This window comes from Erpetoichthys calabaricus, chromosome 10 (assembly GCF_900747795.2).
Source record: "Erpetoichthys calabaricus chromosome 10, fErpCal1.3, whole genome shotgun sequence".
NCBI lineage: Eukaryota > Metazoa > Chordata > Cladistia > Polypteriformes > Polypteridae > Erpetoichthys > Erpetoichthys calabaricus.
In genome coordinates this window covers 35,338,384-35,344,330 of record NC_041403.2, presented here as the reverse complement: position 1 = coordinate 35,344,330, position 5,947 = coordinate 35,338,384, and positions in this window count along the sequence as shown.

The following is a 5,947-nucleotide window of genomic DNA, read 5'->3' as shown; positions in this document are numbered from 1 at the left end:
CTAGGCAACAGACTCCAGGTAGGTGGGGCATAAAGTAGGTAAAAGGTTAGGTAAAAGGAAAGGTCAGGCCAAAGTCCTTTTCCACCCCTATCAGTATTATACTCAGGTTTGGCAACTGCAATGTGGTGGACTGCAAAAGCCTGTAGTAGTTAAATAAAATGGCCCAGCTCATCACTGTAGCCACTTTCCCATCCTTACAGAACATGTATGAGATGCCTGAAGGATACACTCTCCTTCCACACAAGCCAGCACCAAACTATTTGTTTTACTTTCATTTAGCAAGCAATATCGTAACATTCGATGCCATATGATCAGGTTTGGAAACAGATTTTAGCCCTCAGTCATTAATCTGCCTGCTCATATAGACCAAGCTTGTTTGGCCTAAACTATGATTAAACACCCAAACATAAGAATTTTACATTACTCATTCCACTTGCACATTGCAATTTGTTGCATCCATCACTTTCGTCCACAATTCTTTGCTATTATTGAAGATTCTTCCACTAATACTACCTTTCCACTAGCACCACACAATCGAACAAGACCAGATTCCTGTTGTTTTCCTTATAAACAAGAAGTCTTAGATAAGCCTTAGTTATATTTTGATAATGTTTTAACAGTAAAGCATTTCCATAATTACACGCATAGCAGATACAGAAGAAATTATTCAAATGCTGTTCTTTCTTTTTTATTTCTTTTTTAAAAATTGCTTTAGTTTTGACTTCTCTGCATTATTTATAGTGTGCAGGGCCTAATAACTTTTTTAGTATCTGGGGTGTAATGAATCAGCTTTGTTGGATTAATAAATTAAAGTGGCAGGTTGAGCTTTTAGTTACAGGGCCCTGGACCTGTGAAATAGTCTGCCTGCTATGATAAGTGGTGCCCTTTCAGTCTCTGCTTTTAAATTCAGGCTGAAGACTCGCTACTTCATTTTAGAATACCCTGAGTAGAGCTACTGATTATCTATGTATGCTGTGTTTGTGTTATTAGTCATGAAATATACAATAAAATAAATATACAATATTTATAAACTGGTACTAACCCTCTCTATTCTCTTTCTCTTCTGGGTATACTCATGTTGGCCCTGGTGCCACTGCTATGCAGCCAAGTTGTTTGCCTGCCATGGAAAATTTGTCTCAGATAAAGGAGCACTGGAATCATCGGGTAAAAAGGTCCTTTCTTCAGATTGGCTGGCACAGCACTGGCTATAGAATGGCCAGTAGTGGGGAGGAGGCTAGTTGTTGGCCACAGGACTCTGACTGTGTCTAGCTTGTCTGACTTCTTTTCTACAATCTAGCTATGGTTCTTCAGTTGGCAGATGGACAGATATTATTGTTTGTCATTTATGTTAATAGTTTCTACTTTGATTTTGATGTATTTGAACAAATCTTTATCCTTATATGTGATAATTCTGTATTTAGTGAGTGGTATAATCTGTTTTTTCTGAATTTTGCCTTGAGAGTTGTCGCAGCATTCTGAGTCTGCACTTGGTGAGGAGTGCTGTGCAAGAACAAAGTAGTTTGTACTGTTGTATTGTATTTCTGAGGTGGACATGACATGATCTAAAAATTTTTCATATTTTTGCCCTATAAAATTTTGTTTTGGGAGTATTTTCTGGTCTTCTTTGGGCAAGAAAGCTGGTGGTGGGGTTGTCAAAAGCAGAGCCTATTAAAATCCATTGAGGCAATCCTTGTGTGATCTTCAGCTATGCAGTAATAAATTGTTGTTGTTTGTTGCAGCATTACTAGACTGGCACACATTCACTGTATGAAATAGGGGCTGGTGGTGCTGAAAAATGTCATGGTTGGTTGCAGGAATTGTCAAGAAAAAAGAATGCAATGATAAATAAAAAAACAAAGATTTCTCTAGAAGAAAAAATTGCCCACTACTTGTATTACTTGTGTCACTAGTGTTGATTGGTGCTACATGTACCTTTTATGAATATCCTCTGTTGCAATGTGATATGTTGCAAATTTATGTTATTTAAAGCAACTTTTAAACATTTTGTAAAGTTTATTTTTCTATGTATGAAGCTCTATGTTATGATAATGTGCACTACACTGGTAGTACTGTATTTTTTGTATCAGCAGAACCTATACCAAACATAATCTTTTGAAAGTACAATGGTAGTAATTGTAATTAATTAATTATTGAATATTGTTTTCTTCAATCCTTCCATGGACTGGGCCCCATTTGTGGGAAGTTTTTAACATGCTAGATTATTTCAGCCTTCTTTAGCTCAGAATTAAAATAGGTGAGTTTGACATTGAATGGATATTGATTTGTTCATCCCAGAGTTATTGTCAACCGAATTTATCTGGGTTAAAAATGTATGAAAATTGTGATCACAAGGTGGCCGTAACTGCTCCCCAAACTCCAGACAAAACTACACAAACAAAGTCATATGTGCAAATAAAGTTTTTATTCTCAACAATACTTTGTATGGTTTCATACCAGGAAAGAGCACCACAAATGCGATGTTTGGTTTGAGGGTGTTGATGGAGAAGTATAGAGGAGATCAGAAGGAGTTGCATTGTGTCTTTGTGGACCTGGAGAAAGCATATGACAGGGTGCCTCAAGAGGAGTTGTGGTATTGTATGAGGAAGTCAGGAATGGCAGAGAATCGTGTAAGAGTTGTACAGGATATGTATGAGTGAAGTGTGACTGTGGTACGGTCTGCAGTAGGAGTGACAGATGCATTCAACGTGAAGGTGGGATTACATCAGGGATCAGCTCTGAGCCCTTTCTTATTTGCAATGGTGATGGACAGGTTGACAGATGAGATTAGACAGGAGTCCCCATGGACTATGATGTTTGCTGATGACATTGTGATCTGTAGCGATAGTAGGGAGCAGGTTGAGGAGACCCTGGAGAGGTGGAGATATGCTCTAGAGAGGAGAGGAATGAAAGTCAGTAGGAACAAGACAGAATACATGTGTGTAAATGAGAGGAAGGTCAGTGGAATGATGAGGATGCAAGGAGTAGAGATGGCGAAGGTGGATGAGTTTAAATACCTGGGATCAACACTACAGAGTAATGGGGATTGTTGGAAGAGAGGTGAAAAAGAGAGTGCAGGCAGGGTGGAGTGGGTGGAGAAGAATGTCAGGAGTTATTTGTGACAAACGGGTATCAGCAAGAGTGAAAGGGAATGTCTACAGGATGGTAATGAGACCAGCTATGTTATACTGTGTGGGTTGGAGACGGTGGCACTGGCCAGAAAGAAGGAGACAGAGCTGGAGGTGGCAGAGTTGAAGATGTTAAGGTTTGCACTGGGTGTGACGAGGATGGACAGGATTAGAAATGAGTACATTAGAGGGTCGGCTCAGGCTGGTCGGTTTGGGGACAAAGTCAGAGAAGCAAGATTACATTGGATTGGACATATGCAGAGGAGAGATTTTGGACATACTGGGAAAAGGATGCTAACGATGGAACTGCCAGGTTAGAGGAAAAGAGAAAGACTAAGAGGAGGTTTATGGATGTGGTGAGAAGACATGCAGGTGATGGCTGAAATGGAGCAAGATGCAGAGGATAGGAGAATATGGAAAAAGATGATCTGCTGTAGTGACCCCTTATGGGCACAGCTGAAGGAAAATGAAGAATACTTCGTAGATTTCTAATTTCGCAGTCCAAGTGTGCACAATACAATGCCTCTTCCTTTCTCCTTCCACACTTCCTAGGTAGTCTCATCCACCTCCTCCCGACTCTGAACCCCTGGGTGAAGTGGAGGACTTTATTTTAAACCCAACCTAGAAATACTTCCAGTGCCAAACCCTTGTCTTCAGAAAACACCGCCAGTCAAATGGAAACCAAGCCTTCACTTCAAGACAGCTCCCAAGACAGTCCCAATGGAACCCAAGAGGGAAATTCTATGGGATCAAGTTCAGTTATTTACTACACACTGTACAATTGTATTACAACATTATACTATTTGTGTATCAATCATATCTTTGTCTTAAGAGGTTACAGGAAAAAACTCGATGGAACAATTAATTTTACTTCACATTGATTGGTTTTGAAAAGTCATTTGACAGTACACAGAATCACCCTATTGAGCATTCTCAGATAGTATGGGAAATGAGTGACAATAGTAAACGTCATTAAATTCCTGTACCAGGACTTCAGATGTAAAGTGATTTGCGGTGACCAGATGACAAAAAAGATTTACAGCAGAGACTGAGGCCAAACAAGGGCTCATCCTTTCACCTTTCCTTTTCACCTTTGCCATTTACTGGCTTATAATGGAAATAACAGATGACAGCTGCAGGAGTATCCTAAACTTTGCTGATGACATTTGCCTGCTACCCAGTTGATAAGCTTTCTGATATGTCTGCCTACACTGTTGTGCTGTATGATGGATTTTATTGTCCCTAAATGACAAAGCTAAATTGAATTGACCTGAAAATAAACTGAATATTTTTTTGAATAAAAAAAAGCTTTATCAATAAAATTAATTTCATCTTCCTATCTAGTTCTTCTAGTGTGGGTTGTGGTCAATACAACTGTCGTAATTATTTGTTTTTTCATTTATTTTCTGAACATTGCTTGCTATAGTAATGAAGCTCTACAGCGTCAAGCGTGAGTGGGAATATTAACCTCTGGGAGAACCAAGTATTCCTTTGTGAATTACATAAATTTTGAAATACACAACGGAAGGATTACATAAAAATGGTAACCCAAATTATAATTTACATATACATCTAAATTGATTAATAGATTTCTTGAAATGTTTGAAAATATCTTTAAATCAATCAAACATAGCATAACATTCTCCAACCCACGTAACCCAATTCAGGGTTCTGGGGCCTTAGAGACATCATTGAAAGTAGTTACACATTGAGATATCCTCATAAATTGAATTTAATCTTTAAATTATATGTTTATCCTCATCTTTCTTTTCTATACTTAGGAGAAATACACATAGTAATTATGAGTTATAAGGAAAGACTGATTCCAGGTATTATTCTAAAATCAACAAGAACACGGGTACCCAGATGGAAACATAAAATTTGCACAAATATTAGAAAAGGTTTCTTCAAACTGAGAACCATAGACGTGGAATAAATTACCAAGCAATGTGGTAGGCAGTTTTTTTAAGGATATTCAAAACTTCACTCAACATTAGTTTGGGTAAATTAGCTGAGTGGGATTGCCGAGCTTGTAGGACTGAATAGCCTGCAGGAACCATACGTTCTAATGTTTTATTTCCATTAACATCTCTTATAATACCTGGGAGTGCAGATGGACGATAAATTGGACTGGACTGCCAATAGTGATTCTCTGTGCAAGAAAGGACAGAGCCGCCTGTACTTCCTTAGAAGACTGGCATCCTTCAACATCTGCAGTAAGATGCTGCAGATGTTCTATCAGATGGTTGTGGCGAGTGCCCTCTTCTACGCAGTGGTGTGCTGGGGAGGCAGCATTAAGAAGAAGGATGCCTCACGCCTGGACAAACTGGTGAGGAAGGCAGGCTCTATTGTTGGCATAGAGCTGGACGGTTTGACATCCGTAGCAGAGCAACGGGCACTCAGCAGGCTCCTATCAATTATGGAGAATCCACTACATCCATTAAACAGTGTCATCTCCAGACAGAGGAGCAGTTTCAGCGACAGACTGCTGTCACTGTCCTGCTCCACTGACAGACTGAGAAGATCATTCCTCCCCCAAACTATGCGACTCTTCAATTCCACCAGAGGGGGTAAACGTTGAACATTATTCAAGTTATTGTCTGTTTTTTTACCTGCATTTTTTATTACTCTTTAATTTAATATTTTTTTGCTGCTGGAGTATGTGAATTTCCCCCTGGGATTAATAAAGTATCTATCTATCTATCTATCTATCTATCTATCTATCTATCTATCTATCTATCTATCTATCTATCTATAAAAATCAGACACGGAAGACACACCAGAAAAACTTCAATTCCCACAATCCACGAAGGATGGGTTAC